Raw genomic sequence first — 19,498 nt, 5'->3', positions numbered from 1 at the left:
AAGGAGTATAGGAAATAAAATAGATGAACTTAAAACAAAGATCAGCAATTATGATATTATGCTTATAACGGAAACGTGGATTTTAGACTACAATAATTATCAAATACAAGGTTACCAGTTAATTAACAACGGAAATGACTATAATATAGGAAGAGTAGGAAATAAAACCTACCAACAAGGATGCGGACTAGGTATTTATTATAAAGAGGACATAAATGTAAAGAAGACCAAATCATATAAAATCGATAGAAGGTTCGAGACACTAGTGGTGGAGATTCTTGATAACAACCAAAAACAAATATTTCAGATAGGTTTAATTTATAGGACAAACGGAAGATTCTGCACCAGGGAGTGGCTCGAACTTTTTGACACACTAAATTTAAACAAAAATACAATCATTGCAGGCGATTTTAATGCACATAACCCACTTTGGAATTGTTACAAAACCTCTGCAGAAGGGGCTAGTTTAGAGATAGCTTTAGAAGAAATAGAATTTATGATCGTTAACATAGACACAATATCGAGAATAGGTAAAGGCTCTCAACCATCAAATATTGACCTAATAGCATGTCACAATGATTTTATAGACTCCATTGATTGGGAGGAAACAGGTATGGATTTGGGCTCAGACCACCAAATCATAGACTTCCATATAAACCTAAACCCTAACAGCAATATATTTCATACAATAGGAAATAAAACAAACAGAACAAGCAGGCTTTATAAAACAAATAAAATAGATTGGAAAGAATTCAGACTTCACTTGGCAAACAAAGAGGAAGAAATAAACAACAGTATTCAACAAGGACGCAACCTGATAGAAAGATACAACAATTGGAAACAACCAATAATCGAATATTTCGAGGTAAGAAACACAGATCCCCAACACCTTCAACAACACAGACAAAACAAGACGACACGGAACACCAACTTACGCTCAACAAACAACAGAACTAATTTACAACGTAAAACCCAACCCAGGTGGTGGGATGAAGAATGCACCTCTACATGGTCAACATGGAAAAAATATCAAAAAAATCTATGGAAACAAGGCAAAATCGAGGACTACGAAAATATGGTCGAATGGAAGACCAGATGGAAGATCCTAAAGAGGGAAAAGAAGAAAATCGCCTGGGAAAATCTGATACAGGAAATGAATAACAACACAAACCTAACCAAAATATGGAACAAAATAAGAGGAATTAAAAAACGGTATACAGAAAATATGGACAATCTAGAAACAAAGGTAAGAAAAGATTTGGAGGACATAGAAATAAATAAAATTATCGATAACAATGTAACCACAACATCCATTCTAACTCATACAGCACAAATACCACAAGAAGAAGACAACAATTACACTAGAATTTGGAATACAACAATAAACAAGATAGAGATGCTACAAACAATAGAGAAAAACAAGAACAAAAAGTCAGCACCAGGGGTAGACGGCATAGACTATAAAATAATGGCAGAACTGCCACTACACATGAAGAACCACTTACATAAAATATATGCAGAGAGTTGGAACACAGGGGAAATCCCCCCAGATTGGAAAAAAGGCGAAATAATAATGTTACAGAAACCGGGGAAAAAAGCTCTACGCCCAATCACTCTCACATCATGTGTAGGCAAAACATTAGAAAGGATTATAAACAATAGACTACAGCTCTGGCTAGAAGAAAATCAGAAATTAGAAAACAATCACGCAGGCTTCAGGAAAAATAAGTCAACAATGGACAACTTAATTCGAATAACAAACGAAATAAAACATAATAATAGACAAAAAGCAAATACAGTAGGTATCTTTGTAGATATTAAAGGAGCATACGATAACGTGAATTTGGTTAAACTTTTACACATCTTAAAAATGATAAATTGCCCGTCAACAATGTACAACTGGATTAGGACCTGGCTTACTAACAGAAAGGTAATTTTCAACCACTGCACTCAAGGAATAAAAGAAATAGACTGGAAAAAAGGAGTTCCCCAAGGAGCTATACTTAGTCCAACCTTATTTAATGTTTACATAAATGGTTTACAGAAGAAAATAGACGATGAACGCACCTTTACACTATTGTACGCAGATGATATAGTTATAGTAAATAAATATAGAAAGGAAGAGACATCATTACGCCCATCGGAAATAGCTTTAAAGAGATTGGTAGATCATTTGGAAATAAGGGACCTAACAATAGCACCAGAAAAAACCAAGGTAGTAAGATTTCAAACAAACCCCAAAACAGAAGACTTTACGATTAATGTTACAATAAATAATAAAAATACAACAATAAAGTCTAGCCTGGAGGCAAAATTTCTAGGGATTACACTTGATTATAATCTTCGTTTCAGAACACATTTTGATGACATTGTATACAAGGCAAAAAAACGGTTAGGAATTATCCAGTATCTATGCAGAGGACAGAAAGGTATAAACCAAAATTGGGGGATCAGGATCACCCGAGCTCTTATTTCCTCGGTGGTAGACTATGGAGCCTACATAATATACACCAAGGAGGGAAACCAAGAACAAAACAGGAAAATCAGAAAAATAGAACCAGCAGCTATAAGAGCCGCAGTAGGGTACAGAATGTCTACCCCAATAGCGGTAATGTACGCAGACACAGGTTTCATAGGACATCATTTAAGAGCAAAACAGGCTGCAGTCAGATACTGGCTCAGAGAATTGGAAAAAACGGAAACATATAGCAAAACATTGGACAACCAGTTAAAATACTTCTTGATTCACAACGATACAGACTATTTAACACAATGGGAAAAAGGTATAGGAACTAAGCCTAATCTAATAGAAACAGCCTTTTATGAAATCGCTCACTTAAAAAACAAAATTTTATCCACCAACCATTTACTAGAAAATAGCATCAATTGGAAAGAGAAGATACCAAATAAAAGGAAGAACTTAGGAAAAATAGACATAGATAAAGACACAGGGAAAATATTGGAATCCGGAGCAGTTCCTCTCAGCATGACTAACCAGTTTCTTTTGGAAAAACATAACCTTAAAAAGGAAGACACCATCATATGTTACACAGACGGGTCCAAACAAGAAAACAAAAGTGCAAACGGGGTAGGAATATATATTAACACACCACAAGGAACTTACATTGAAGCAGGATTTAGTATTCAAAAGGAAACATCGATTTATACTACAGAAGCAATAGGTATATATAAAGCAATAGAACTAACTAAACATACGGATTGTAAAAATACTTTAATATTAACAGATTCTCTATCAGTGCTCACAGGGCTTGAAAGCAAAATAGAAAAACTGGATGATATGGGAAAAAACAACAACAATGCATGGATCCTAAAGATATATAAAACACTAATTAACCAAAAAGAGAGGGAAAAAATAGTACTAGGCTGGGTTCCAGGACACCAGGGCATACCTGGCAACGAAAAAGCAGACTCCCTTGCGAAGGAATATACTAATAAAGTACCAGAAGAGGATATACCGATCACAAGACTGGACTATCTGGTGCACTACAAACACACAATCTGGAGTGCCTTTAAAGACAGAGTAGAAGAAATCGGTAGAAGCAAGGGGTCGTACTATTTCTCAAATTTTTGGGAAAACAAAAAGAAAGTAAAATTCAAACCTTGGTTTCAGAAATTAGGCAACATATTAGATAGGCATGCTATTAGGTCAATATCAAGAATAAGGTCCAATCATTACAATTTAAAAGAATCGTTAGGCAGAAAAGGTATAATCGACGATCAAACATGTGATTGTAGAATGGAAGAAGAAACAATAGAGCACGTCCTCTTCAGATGTCCATTTAGAACTACCCCGCGTCTAAAAATGTATGATAAAATAGGTACCTTAATTAATAACAGTAATTATAACATAGTGCACTTAATAAACAGCGAAAAGAGTTCAGTACTTAAAGCAATTATAGCCTTTTTAAAAGAAGCCAATATTGAATTGTAAGAATTACTAGCTAGTCAGATCCTACTAACACAGGATAACGAAAAAACAATGTATTCAAAGCTAGGAATCGTTCCTATTAACTCTGTACGCGACATTATAAAAAAAAAAAAAAAGATATATATATACAAACGATTAAAGAAAATAGGAATACAATAACGAAAGCTCAAATGAAGACTGAGACCATATTGGTCAATCTAGATTTAATAAAGATCAATAAGCTAAATGTAATCCTATTTTCTTTATATATATATTTATATAAGTACACATATAGTATATATATAAGCACAAATAAAGGGAGGATTAACAGTATTAAAGAAACTGTGATATGGGAAACTTCCCTAAAGGCGCAATACAGAATAGGTATCAAGCAAAATAACACAGGGCTAAGAAAGAAAAACAAAAATAAAGTAATTTATTTTTGCAGACTATAAAAGGGCATAATTGTAAGGTAGGAAAATAAGATACTCATAATTGTTGATTTTTATCTACTAACCACAAAATGTACAAATAGTTAATAAGTAAACAGTTACACGTATAAAATATTATAATCGAGCGGAATATATTAGGATAAGGTTATTTTGTTAACAAACGAAATGTAAAAAAAAAAAATTCATGTACAACGGAAATGTGTAAATAACAACGCTAATTGTTACACAATAAAGAAACATACAATACAATACTAATTAATCGTATTGCTCCAATTCTCAAATTTAACCCACTCGCTGGTCTCACACGCGCGTCGCTATCGCCCTGGCTCGTAACATGTACTTCAACATCGTTGGAAAACTTTGTTAGAAACTTTGTTGTTGGAAAAACGAAGCTGATTAAGTTATTTGAGGCGAAGAAGCAATATTTTCTCACGATTCTTTTTCTAAAATACTCTTTACATCACTCCGCATGCCACTGGAAGGCTCGATTTTGCAATTTCACCTTTAAAATATGATAAAAATATGTTTTAAAGACACAAATTTTTTTTTTGTAAATTTTCAAAACAAACGCTTGATAGGTCGATAGATTTACTTCCCCTGATTACGAAATGCATAATCATTATGTGTTTGTTTTCATTATTGTGCATAAAAAACGCGAAAAATTGTTTCGTAGTTCACCTATTCTCCGTTGCTCTTCGTTGGTGGCACTAGTTTAGCTCCTGCGCAGCCTTAACTTCAAAACAACTTCATAATTTAATTTTGTTTTAGAAAACCTGTGTTTTAAAATGTAGCATTGTTTATTGAGATTTTAATATCGCAAATTTTGTTCCTTTTGCTTGGATTTTTAGCTGCTGGAATTGTCAATCTACATCTAAAATTTCCACTTGACAATTTCATTGTATCGCCACATTGTGGCCAACTCTTTTCATTCTTCAGTAAGTTTCTATCTTGCAGGAATTGTACAACTACGTTTTGATTTTTACAAAACTCATGTTTATTTAATAAATTCCAAATTTTAGGAATAACGTACTCGATTATTTTAACAAATTATGTTATTAACTTTCAAAGACACTTAATTCATAAATATACATTTAATAAACAGAAGAAGTTCACAAGTGTTTATTCATTTGTTAATTATTTGAATTCTACTTTTCAAATTCCTACAGGATAAGATATTAAATTGAAGATGTAGGGATGTTGGGTGGGCATCGACAACATACACCAGGCAGTATTTTCGTAACATGTTTTACCATTTTGTTGTTAGCATTTTGTCTGTTAAGACACAGAAAACCAACAAAATATAAAGTATGAGTTCTATTGTTAATTAAAGTGTTGCAACATCAACCAGGAATGAATAAAAAATTGTTCTCTGAAAGGTGGTAGTGACCTTATCTGAGGAGCTAAAATCTATTTATTTGGATGAAGAAGGAAACATGATTTTCCGGGATGAGTACTTAGAAGAGGTTCCACAAATATCTACCGACACGCAAGCTAATTCAATAGAAAAATCTAGTCGGTCAAAAGCTAAGGATGTTATTTTAGAGAAGTTTAATGGTGAGAATTTCAAGGGAAATACATGGCTGAAATGATTTATACAAGAATGTGAAAGAGTGAGCCTTACACAAGATCAATATGCTGGGACTCTAAGACTATTTTTAGAAAAATCTGCTCTAGAATGGTTCAATAGTTGTATAAAGGAACAGTCCTTGGTTGATAATTGGGAATTTTGGAATAATGCTTTCCTAGAAACTTTTTCTGCACAATCTTGAACTGAAATAGCCTACGCATATAATGTAACATTTTTAAATGGCTCTTTATTAAAGTACGCATTAAAGAAAAGAAATTTACTATTGGAGGCAGATATGTCCGTAAATACCCAAATTAATCTGATTGTTATTAATCTGCCAAGAATGATTCAAAATAAATTAAAAAAAAAAAGTTTACTTAGGATTGAAGATTTAATGTCTAAGTTAAAACAAATGGGCCAGTTGAACGAAATAAAGAGAGAGACTCAAAAGCTCTCAACTACAAAAACACCATGTACATTTTTGTGAAAAACTAGGCTATGCAAACAGGTTTCATCCTGAAAGTCTATGCAGATTGAAAACTCAAAAAGTGAATAAACAAAAAAATGAAAACATTAAAATCGTTAACAACAAAGAAATTCAGGAAATTATAGCTAACTCAGCAGAAGCAATTTTCTCACCAACAATTTTCCAGAGAGTTTTATCTAGTATGTATTTTAAGAAAATATAGTCTGGGTAATTTTGCTGTAAATTACATCGATGATGTGTTAATATATAGAAAAACATATGAGGAACATCTAAAAGGAACATCTAATTAACATTGAGAGCACTGCTAGAAGCAGGTTTCAAATTGAATAAATTAAAATGCAAATTTCCACAGAGAAAAATGATTTATCTGGGCCACGAAATAGGTGAAAATTACGTAAGACCATTAAGTGATAATCTGGTGGCAATAAAAATATTTCCTATACCTCAAACAAGCAAACAGATAAGGCAATTTCTGGACAAAGTAAATTTCTATCTACAGTATATTCCCAAGCATACTATATTATTAGAGCCATTAGACAATTTATTGAGGAAAAATGTGGAGTTTCGCTGGTTTGATAAATGTCAAGTTCACTTTGAAAGAATAAAAAGAGCACTTATGCTCAGCGCCAGTGTTGGCAATTTTCGATCCACAAGGACCTATATATATTTTTACAGATGCAAGTATAGATGGAGTTGGAGCGATTTTGAAACAGCCACAAGAGGATAAAGAACTAAAACCAGTGTTTTATTTCTTCAGAAAACTGACAAAAACTCAGAAAACAAAAAGAGCTATATTTATTGAATGTAATATCTCCGCTAATGAAATATCTCTGTGATGCAGGAAAGTTATTGACTGATACATTTTATCAACATTCTGTTGCTCGTAGAGCTTACATAATTCCATTGATGAGTAAGTCAATCAAACCAACTATTGATGATACCAAAGCTGACAAGTGGCTGTACGGGAAAAGATTTGGGGAGGATGTTAAAGAAGCCAGAGATGTTGAAAAAGCGTGTTCTAACATCAAAGCTACAGTCAAGGCAATCAGAGCAAGGAATCAGAGCAAAAAACCAATGATAAAATTCAAACCCAGAACCCAACGAGTTAGCTACAATCAGACAAAGTCCTCAAGCAGGCCATCGAACCGTTACTTTCATCCAAGGAAGTAAATGAGGTAAGCGCACCAGCTGGTCGGCTAAAATTCTTTACCAAAGAATGGGAACAAATAACCTTTGACAAATTTATTCTTCAATGTTTAAAAGGGTATAAAATACCGTTTAGAGAGACTCCAGTCCAATATAGATCACCATTAGATCAACATTGGTCTGAAAGTGAACTTATAAAAATAAAATCAGAAATCAACAAACTCTTAACCAAAAAGGTAATAGAGCGTTGTGATGAGGAAGAGGGACAGTTTATTTCCTCCTTTTTTCCTAGTCGATAAACCTGATGGTTCCAGCAGATTTATTATCAATTTAAAAAATTTAAATGAATTCATAGATACTCTCCATTTTAAAATGGAAGATATTAAATCTGCCAAACACTTAATATCAATTGGTTGTTTCATGTGCTCCGTTGATCTAAAGGATGCGTATTACTTTGGAAGAAATACTGCGCCAGCTTTAACTCTGCAAAAGAAACAGCAAGGCTCTACAAACTACTAGAAGCCAAACCACACGAAGCACTAGGCACCCTAAAGAATGCAGAAGGGACCTATACGAATAACGATCAAGAAATAATAATAACTGTTAAGAATTGTGTCTTCGACGTCATCCACAGTTCCCTCTTCTGATAGCCAATAGATGGCGCCTGTAATCATTTCATGCTTATAGCTGATACTGATCTAGGTTTGCAGCGTCTCTGCCTACCGCGAGGCTCGGATCACTTCCGGTCGTACCGTCGTCGCCTTGCGTACAGTAGCCAAAGAACTATTTCATTTATCTTTATTTCTTTTCATGTGTACAGTTTACAAATATATAAACTAGTGTTCTTTACATCTTCTTAGTGTTCTTACTTATTTATTCTAAACCTGTATATGTCTCACCTCCTTTTCCATCTTCACCAATAACCCTTATGAACACCCACTTTCCCGGCTTCCACGAAATAGCAACAAACACAGGCACAACAGAAGAAGAAAGTGCCTTTAACATAACGAATAACCAACGAGCTGACTAGGCTACGGCCAACAAAGTCATAAACTTAGAAAAACTGAAATGGGGGGTAAACTCCTTTCAACCCTACAAAGCCCTGGGCCCGGATGGGATATACCCGAAAACATTAAAAATGACAACAACAAACGAAAAAGCCAGAAATTACATGCTAAAAATGATCAGAGCAAGCCTGGCATTAGGCATAATACCAAATAGCTGGCAAGACACGAAAGTAGTCTTCCTCCCAAAACCTGGTAAAGACGACTATACAGCGGCAAACGCCTTTAGGCCGATCTGCCTAATGTCTACAACACTTAAACTTACCGAAAGACTAGTAGACAGACACATCAAGAGCACAAATTTAACAACGAAACCCCTACACAAATCCCAGAACGCCTTTAGAGCCGGCCACTCGGTAGAAGTGGCCCTACACAAAATAGTTAACTTTATGGAAACAGCCATAAACAAAAAAGAAATTGTGGTGGCATGCTTCATCGACATAGAAGGCGCCTTCAATTGTACACCAACGGAGGTAATGATACAAGCCCTCCACGAATTCGGCGTAGAAGCATGTCTGATAAGATGGATCAGTCACATGCTAGAAAATCGCAAATTAATAAACAGCAGAGGCGAAACTACAATCCAAGGCACTGTCCAAAGAGGTTGCCCACAAGGTGGAATATTATCACCATTACTATGGTGCATGGCAGTGAACAGTCTTCTATACGCCCTCGAAGACAACAATGTCAAAGTAATGGCCTATGCAGACGACGTAGTCTTCATGGCAGAGGGGAAAAACATGACCCAAATCAGAACCAGAATTCAAGATGCACTAATAGCTCTAGAAGGCTGGTGCGAATCAGTAGGTCTTTCAGTCAACCCCGACAAAATGGAGACCATGATGGTCACTAGAAAAATAAAGAGACCCAATCTAGGCACATTAGAATTCGCCAACAAAAAACTAAAAACCACTAGAAAAGTAAAGTACCTAAGAGTAACAATAAACGAGAAACTGACATGGAGAGAACATGTCTTTTCAAAAGTAGCAGCTGCAAAAAAGAATCTCAACCTCTTATGCAGAATATTAGGCCCGACATGGGGCATGACTCCCACGACAACCAAATGGATCTATGAAGCGATCATAGTACCGAGAATAACATTTGGGAACATTGTTTGGTGGCAAACATCCAACATGATTACAGCCACCACGAAACTAGATAGTATACAAGGCACAGCTTTAAGACGCACCTTCGGTACACTAAAAACCACACCGTCAAGGGAGTTAGAGGTAGTAACCAACTGTTCCCCTCTAGATGTTAAAATAAAAGAACTAGCAATGAAGACAGTCATGAGATTACACGGCTGGGGCCACTGGGAAGATACCGGTAGAGGCCACAGCCAGATAATCCAACAGAATGGCAACGAAACGATAAAAGACATGTATCTGATGCCAAAAGATAGACTAATCACAGAATACATATTTGAGAAAAGATATGAAACCAAAATCGATTCCAGAGAAGCATGGAACACTACCACGCTACACCAAAACGACGATATAATATGGTACACAGACGGCTCTAGAAAAGAGAACCTTTCCGGCGCAGGCTGGTACTGCGGGAAAGGCCTATCGAACGAAGGATTCAAACAACTCGGAAAATATGCAACCGTATACCAGGCTGAAGTCATAGCCATATCCGAGTGTACGCAAGAAATGCTCAACCTGAACATAAACTGCAAAAGAATCACAATATGTACAGACAGCCAAGCGGCAATCAAAGCACTCGATAAAGCTGAAATTACATCAAGAATAACTAAAGAATGCAAGACAAGATTGAATACACTTGCCAAAAATAATAGAATAATAATACAATAGGTACCGGGACATAACGGTATAATAGGTAATGAAAGAGCAGACAGACTGGCCAACAGGCGGTCAGACAAACCTCCGATAGGGCCAGAACCGATCATCCCACTACCAGAAACGGCATACACAATGGAAATAGAGAAACTAAGAAACTCTATGAAGAAAAGAAAATGGGAAGAGACGCAAGGGTGTGAGCAAGCTAAAACGCTGCTCGGCACCGAAACAAACAATAAGAAGAGAATCAAACAGATTCTCAACTTGAAGAAAGAGGACGCGAGAAACGTAGTGAGCATCCTAACAGGACATGCTTCTTTAAAAGCACACCTGAACAAAATGGGCAAATGCCCAGGCAATCTATGTAACCAATGCGGAGACGCTCCAGAGACAACGGCACACATTTTATGCGAGTGTCCAAGACTAGTGATGAAAAGAAGCAGATACCTTGAACAGTTTATCATAGACCCTAATGATGTGAAAACACTAGATCCAAAAAAGATAGCAGCATTCCTCGCGGACACTAATCCATGGAGATTAGAAGACGATCCCCTACTCCGCAGGGTGTAGAATAGAAGGACACAACAAGGAAAAGAGTAGAGCACGGGACAGGCCAAGGTGTCATACCAAGAGCCGAGAGCGGGAATATCCAGTACTACACTCACCATAGACCACCATACCTACGGCTGACGATGTCTGAGTCCCCCCGCTCGCGTCCCGATCAGACTCCTCATTACAGCAAACGAAGTAAACTAGTAGCAGGAAGTACGCAAGGCAGAGGGATGCGCCGACTGCGCCTCGGCGCATCCACCGTAACCGAACACAATAACCATCTTTTAGAAAAGGGTTCGCGCACCTCCCCATAGCATGGGAGGAGCTCGGCCTAGGACGGGTGGTGACCGTCCGACCAAACTACACCATCGTAGGAAAAGGGGTCACGGAACCACACAGATGGATCCACGAACCCTGTGGAAAGGGTGGTGACCCTTCCAAACAGTGGAAACAACCTTCCAGTAGGAAAAGGGGGGAATCCTATCTGTTCCCCCTGGAGCGGGTGGTGACCGCGAGCAACGTAAGAAATTCGCCATGTTTTCGGGGTTGAGAGTCACGGGGAACACAAAATAGTCCAACCTAATACTAGTAGGGTAGGCTAGCCAAGCAGGAAAGAGTGGCAGAGAGGACGGGTTGGCAAGCCTGACGGCTGGGGTTCATCTACGGAAGTCGCGTTTGATCTTCAGACACGCTGTGGGGACCCCTCACCCGAACACTCCTCCCTGCCGCACTTAAAACAAAAAGGAATTTAGAAATAGGATTAGGCACGACAAAAGGGGACAGGTAGAACCATGTATAAGCCGGTAACCCTGACACGGATGAACGGTGGCGAGCCTTCATTCGGATCAGGGCCCGAGAGGGATAGTTACACAGTGGGGGGGGGGGGGGGGAGAGACTCTGCAGACCCGCGTTTATTTAGCTAGAACCTCCAAGGAGGTGGGTAGGGGCAAGAGGGACGGAGGGAGTGCTAAGGACTAAAAGTGAAGGGGGGAGGGGGTTGGTAACACTAAAAGGGAACCAATCCAGGCAGAGATACGGATACTCCGACTGAGAAGGAGGATCGATTAACGACCTCAGGTGTAGCATGGTAGGGGGTGGATAGGACTCTCAATTTTGATATATGGTGTAAAGGGGCAAACATGCAGGCTGGTACTGCAGTTACTGAGGAATGTGGATTGCCCGACGTCCAACTCCGCTTCGGCATTCCCGATAAATAGGTAGAATGGCCCCGCCCAATGATGGACCACCCCCAGCAGAGTAGCGCGCATCCTCGAAAGGATAGGCCCGGGTCCAAGAGAAAACGAGAATCGCCCGAAATGCGGGGTCGAAACAGGAAGCCGAGGTAATGAGTTTCCGCCTGGCCCAAAGCTCCTCGCTTAGGCCAGGTGTGACTGTGGACACGGCCAAAGTGCCATTCGCCCGAGAGAACACCGGGGAACACACCGGTGCTCCCCCCCCCCCCCCCGGCTTACAATGCGAAAACTATTATGTTGGACCTTTTTTTAAAATATATATTGTTTGGGATGCTTACTTCGTTTGTTTTTAAGTGATTATTATTTACCTTTCCTTTGGTATTATTTTATGGGTATGCTCTTGGGTCATGGGGGTGAGGAGATGGGGGTGATTGCGAGTTTTTGGTTATATGTCGCTTGTAATTGGGTTTTTCGGTTTGATGTTTTGTTTTCTTGTTTATACTTATTCGGCTTATTTGGATTTATGTTTGTTCTTATGTCTTCCATGCCTCTGGGGTTTGTGGGCTGTTTTACTTTTTGCTTGTAGGGTTGGTTGTTGGCGCTTGTTCGGGGTAAAGTTTGTAGGTTTGGGCGCAGGGGTAGGTGTGACTCTAATTGAGGGGGATTCGAGTATATTTAGGATTGGGAAGAGAGATATTGAGTGCCACTGCTGTGGCATGAAGGGCCATATTTCGAGAGGATTGTTGAAGTCCTTGTATAGATGGAGCGGGTGGGGGAGGTCGAGGCTCAGGAGGTGCGCGTCAAGTGCGATCTCCGTGGCAATAGCAGCAGCATTATCATCGATATTTCGGAGGCCACGGAGAAAGAGGTTCCTTCGATATCAGCAGTAGTACGAGAGGAGATGATCGTCGAGGAGGAGGGCGTATTTCATCGTGCTATAGTGGAGTAGGTCGACGACAAGGTTTTGGACATGGTCGTCGTAATTGGAGTTATAGTGTGTGACGGGGCAGAACTTTTCTGCCCGTCACAAAGGCATCCTGACCCCGGAGAGTCGTCGATCCCTCCTCGCCGAACACGCCGCGGAGGTGGTCCGCGGCCCAATAGGGACCCCCTTTTTGCGTCCCCTTGCGCTCGCGATCAGTGCCGCGTCCCCTCGCGAGCGCGGCAATTCGCCGGTCGTGGTGTCCTCCACCCAAGGACCCCGGTGTGGCCACCACCAAAGAGGACTTGCCACCCTCTACAGACGGTCAGCCCCTGTCTTCGCCCCGCAGTTGCCACGGAAGACAGAACTGCAAGGAGAGCCATCGACGTCTGGAGGTGCCATGGTGGTGGCACACCGTAAGGAGTCCCTTAAAGCTCCTGGGTGGGGAGAGCCACGAGCCGGCGACGAAAAGAGCGCAATTTCGAAGACGAGAGAGACGAAGATTTAACGGTTGAACCGCGAATCGCGACGGATACGCGAGCAAGCACACTTTTCCGCCTTTAACGAAGGTGCAGAGATTCGGGTTTTTTTTTTATTTCGGGTGTGGGTGGTGGACCTATACCCCATTTTGGAGGGATACCCCCAGAGGACCCAAGGATCTTGGACCCCGAGGCCTGCAACCTTCAGCTAGGGCCCACACGTAGGGTTTCCTATTGTGGAGTGTGTGTGCGAGCGCGGATCGAGTGTGCGTGTCCGTGAGTGTGCTCCGGAGCACTTTTCGTTCGTGACAGGACCACCCCCGGAGGCGAGAACCCTAGGAGTTCCCTCCGTTCGTTTCGCGTATCTCCTGCGTGCCCTTGCGCGGTTTGAGAACGTGCCGCGTTTCGAAGGGAAGGGTCCCTTCGAAACGCGAGACCGTTAATTCACGGCGTTTCTTTTTTTTTTTGGTTGTATTTTCTTCTAGGGCGGACTCCCTATTTGCAAGGCACCGTAGGATTAAGTAACACCAAATTTTCGGAATTGTATTGGGAATTCCGCGTCGCGTTTCCCTTCAGCGCGTAGTCGCCACATCCTTTTTCGATCCGGTGTGAGTGTACCACGGAATTCCCCCCCTTTTTTTTGGTTTTCGGCTAAATAAAGCCTCAATTACTTTCGTGGATCAGAGTTTCCCTTATTTTCTTTGTCTTCCTGACCTCCTCTGAGCCTGCTCTCCGTTTGAGCAGTCGGAAGGGCGAAGATAACGGACGCGTGCTTTTGCACTGGCGCCCAGATTCCTTTAGGAATAAATAAATCTCGTCCGTGGGATTTGTGCCACCTAGCGTGTCGAATAGCGGCTTTCCCGGCCGCCCACGCCAGGTTCCGTCACAAGTGATGATAGCGTATTTTGTGCTACAGTAGAGTTTGACCTACATCATAATAGGGAAGATAAAGTTTCCAAAAGGGATGTTACAGTTTACACAAGTAGTGGTAGTTCTGGAGTGGATTGGATACTGGATAGTGGTTGTACAGATCCATTATAGGTGATGGTAGTTTCTTTTTATGAGTATGAGTGTTTAGAAAGTCCTATTATTATAGCCGTTGGAGATGGTAAATATTGGGATGTACAGGAGTTGGCAAGATTCTGATGTATTTAATTGTATATCAGGCTAAAGTTAGATTTTCAGTAGGAAAGGTATTTCTTTTCGTAAAGATGGATAGTAACTTATTGAGTTATGTTTAGGTTACCGGTGATTTTAAAGTTGTTTCATTGAAGGATATAGCAAAGATTTACTCTTTTGATGATTGATTTATTTCGCGTTGCGTACAGGGAAGGGGGATTATATATATTAACTGGTTATATAGATAGTCACCGTATTTCTGCAGATAATATGACTAGACTGACTGAGAGAGGAAGCTACATAGAGTTCTGGGGCATGTTGGTTTTGATTGTTTAAGTAGATTGTGCGGGAGTGAGTTAGTTGTTGGTATGTCTAGGAATTTTAGGGAGTACATGTTTAAAATGTGGTGTACGCATATTGAGTGAGATGTACAGTTTACCTTTTGAGAATGAACGATTTCGAGCTAGTGATATTTTGGAAATAATGCATACGGATTTGAATGGCCCGGCATAAAGCTATTGGAAATGAAGGTACAGTTTACTTCCTATCTTTCATAGATGGTTATAGTGAATGCGCTATGATTTATGATTAAAGTAGAGAGTGAAATTTTGATTGTTTTGTGGCTTATCTAGGTAAGGTTGAAAATTTACCGCTTCCAAGATAAAGAGGTTGAGATGAGATGGTGGGAGAGAGTATATCCTTAGTGTAATATACAGATTGGCTAGGGCAGTGGGTATTTTTATAGAGCCGTGTCATTCGGAGGATGCAATAGAGCTATCATGGATTCAGCGAGATGTTTATTGTATGATGCAGATATTCCAGCTAGATTTTGGCCAGAGATTGTTCCGGTAGTTGTTTACTAAGTAAAGGAAGTAAAGCCATTGTTAGTGCTTTTGAACTGAAATCGTCTTCTGAAGTATGTTTTTTAGGAGAAAACCTAGCATTAAGAGTCTGAGATTAAACGGAAACAAAGTTTTGTCAAGGTACCGGGAGTGAAGAGACTCTCCAGGTGGGATATAAGAGCGGTTGTAGGAGAGTTACTTGGTTATAAATAAGTAGGTTGCGGAGTTTTGTTGGTTAATAGGATAGTTGTCTCAGGGCATGCTGGTGCAATTGAAGTCGATGCTGAAGTTGTAGGTTTTAGCGGAGATAATGATAGTGTTATTGATTTTGATGAGAGCCTTGAGTTTGGTGGGATTAAAGGGAAATTGAATGTAAAGGATATATGGGAAATAATAAGAGGGTCAGAGATTTAGGTACTGGTTCTGAAGAATTTGTTGATTGCTATGAGCCAGATTTTGCGTAGGTCAATGAGATGAGGATGTAGTTCATATAGATATGGTCGATTAGAAGCTTATTGTATTTATGCGAGCTATGTAGGCGCATATAGTCTTAGGATTTATGATGAAGTATTGAGAGGAAATGATTGTGACTTTTGGAAACAGGCTGTGAATAGAAAGGTGAATAGTTTAGTTGGAGGACAAGCCTGGGAATTAGGTGGTAGACCGTAAGATACAGAGATAATTGACTTATGATGGGTGTTTGCAAGTTGACCAAGTAATGAACAGGGGATTAGGTTAGTTATAAAAGGTTATCGACAGGATGAAAAACTAGAGGATCCGCTTAAATTGTTGTTAGCTTTCTGTTGTTAGAGCAGTTATATTATTGGACAGACGGACGTAGAGGCGTCCTTCTTGGATGGCGCTGAGAGATCTACTGTTTATGCAGCACAGCCTATCGGTTATGATGGCGAGTCTGGTGAAGTCTATAGATTTGAGGGATCTTTATATGGGTTAGGAAAGAGTCCACGTGCGTGGTATGGGTGTTTTGATAGGTTTATAATGCAATTAGGTTTTCATAGGAGTAAATTTGATTGCTGTTTGTATGTGATGCGCGATGGAATTAATGCAGTTTACGTGATGTTTTTCGTTTATGATTTACTAGTTTTTGGGTTGATTAGAGAGAAAGTTGATGATACTGAGAATTATTATCAAGCCAAATTTTCGATGGAGAACCTAGGTGGGATTGGTGCATGTTTTAGTAGTAAGTGTTGGGTAGGACATTAAGAGGTGAACTAGCGTTAGGTCAAGACAGATATGTAGAATCATTGGCCGGACGATGTGGTTTAGAAGACAGTAGATTCTGTTCTACGCTTATGGGGCAAGAACTTTAATTTTACGCACAGCACGGTCAGTATCTCGTGGTATTAAATATGGGGGTTTGATTGGTGTTTTCGTTATATATCTGTAGTGGTGCAAGACCTGGCATTGGTTATTGTGTAAATTTCTGGGTTGATTTCAGGGTTCGATTTGATGGTATTCTTTACGGGTATGCTTTAGGAATTCTTATAAATCTGTATCTATCAAAAGACTTGAAGTTGATCTTTAAACGTAGAGAGGATGCTGAAATTGTGGGTTGCTGGGATGATGATAGGGAGAGCGAGAGTCGGCGACTGGTTATGTTGTACGTTTCTTTGGAAGTGTTATCAATAGTGAAAAAAACGAGGCAAAGTAGTGTAATTAAATCTTCTACGTCATCAGAGTGCATTGCATTTTCAAAAGCAGTACGTACGTTGTAGTTTATCAGAAGTTTATTGTATGATTTTAACTTAATGTTAGTGAGTCCGATTATATTCTACGAAGATAGTGCTGGTACTGTATCTGTTAAGAGAATTCTAAGCATATAGGGATACATTATGACTTTGTTAGTAAGTGCTATGAGCGTGAGGAGCTTAGTATAGTTAGAGTAGAGTCAGGGAGTAATCTGGCTGACGTATTTACAGATACTTTAGGACGAGTTAGTTTTGGAGAGTCTAGAGTAGATTTGAATATTGTTTAACGTAGGAACTGTACTATGTTATAGCGTAATGTAGATCATTTGTTTTCTTTATTGTTAAAGCGATATGATGCGAGTGCCGAATTATCAAGTTGAGTTTTAGGTTTATATGTCATGGAATAAAGGGGGTGTGCTGAGATATATGTGTTTACTGTGATCTGTGTACGTGTATGCGGGTGTCTGCGATGGTGCGTGCGCAGTGTATGATGGGGTTGGCCGGTGCTAGAGTGAACGTCGCCCGGCGGGAACGCATTTCCTCGCTTTTCGCAGGAATACTCAAACCTAGAATCTGAAATCCCAGATTTATATAGACTAAGAGTAGCACCTGCTAATGCCAATATTGTTGAAGTGGGAATTCGTTGTGAATTCGGACACTCTTCCTCTAACATTCTTGTATTGTAATCTTTAAGAAAATAAATTTCTAAAAATAAAATTCTAACAATCAGTCGTGAAGAGATGATCACACAACTTCACCTAAGAGCATCGGTTAGATCAAAAGCCTTCCAGAAGGTGATGTCACACCTTCATGCCTCACAGGTACAAGTACCCTTAAAAGCTATACCTTTCAATACATATGATGTGCCTAGCCCAGTGAAACAATTACACCCAGAAGTTTTCTGTATTCAATGTATTAATATTATTCAATTATATTGTATAATTCAATATTAATATATTCTTATTATTTTACTTTTATTATACTGACATTTTTTTATATATAACAATAAAAATATTTTGTTTTTTATCTTTTATTTAACCTACACGATTCAATTACTACATATGTTATTTTTTATTCTGACCATTTTTCCATTCACTTCCAATAAAGAATTTCCTAATACATATTATTAATACATTGAATCAAACGATGTTGGAAATTTCTGATAAAATCACATCAAATAAATCTAAATTTTCATGTCCTCTGGGTGTGTGCAAAGTTGCATTGGCGAGGGCTTGACACGAATAATGGGTCAATTTACCCCCATAAACGGGGTGGTGGTGAAAAACACCACTGAAGGGGCCAGGGGTGACGGAAGGGGTTGAAAATTTACAATGATAGATGGCAAAATTTGCAATTTCATGACAAACACAAGTTCATCAATGAGGTGCTATATCTGTGGTGCATCAGCAAAAGAAATGTACGATTTAACATCCACCAGGGTCAGCAATATTAACTATTATTCTTTTGGATTATCTCCCTTACACTGTTTAATTAGATGCTTCGAATGCTTAATACACATTGCGTACAAATCAGATTTTAAATGCTAAACTATCAGATTTCATAAGCAACAATTTGAAGAAAAAAAAGACATATTCAAAAGGAATTTAAAAATAAAATGGGCCTATTAGTTGATTGTGTAAAACAAGGGAAAGGAAGATTCAATGATGGGAACACGGCCAGGAAATTTTTTGCATTCCCCGAGTTATCAGCTTCCATAACCGGGGTAGATGTTAATTTAATAGTGTACGTTTTGTAGCAATACTACAAGCAGTATCTTCAGGATTAGCAATTAATCCAAATAAATTTGAAATCTACACCAGAGAAACCGCTAAAATGTATATATCACAATATAATTGGTTTTATATGCCTGTAACTATTCGCAATGCACAGAGCAAAAAACTTCAACAAATACAGTTTTTAATATTGCTGCGGCATTAAATGCGTTTTCTCAAAGTTCCAGAATAAATAAAGAACAGAATATTTTGGAATATTGGCATAAACACAGTTTTTCCGAACTCCGAATACTTGCAAATATTGTACACAGGCTTTCAGGAACTCAAGTAACTGTAGAAAGATTATTTTCAGGTGTGAAGTTTATACTTAACGATCAGAAGTCGAGACTAAAAAACGATATTGGTTATCCGAATGAATGTAATTACATAGTTTGTTCTACATGCGTATGTGTGTGTGTTCATATTTTGTATAAATTTATTCCGTCTTTAACTTATGTCTGTTCATT

The 19,498-nt window shown here is 38.9% G+C and overlaps 1 protein-coding gene across 5 annotated transcripts in view; it reads right to left on the bottom strand.

Annotated features, from left to right (window-relative positions):
• LOC128882007 (serine-rich adhesin for platelets) overlaps positions 1–19,498 on the bottom strand; it is a 263,101-nt gene that overhangs the window by 191,684 nt on the left and 51,919 nt on the right. The window lies entirely within an intron of this gene.

The sequence above is a fragment of the Hylaeus volcanicus genome, chromosome 9 (assembly GCF_026283585.1).
Source record: "Hylaeus volcanicus isolate JK05 chromosome 9, UHH_iyHylVolc1.0_haploid, whole genome shotgun sequence".
NCBI lineage: Eukaryota > Metazoa > Arthropoda > Insecta > Hymenoptera > Colletidae > Hylaeus > Hylaeus volcanicus.
The sequence above is the reverse complement of the archived record's forward strand: the minus strand, read 5'-3'. Positions and strand labels throughout refer to the sequence as shown.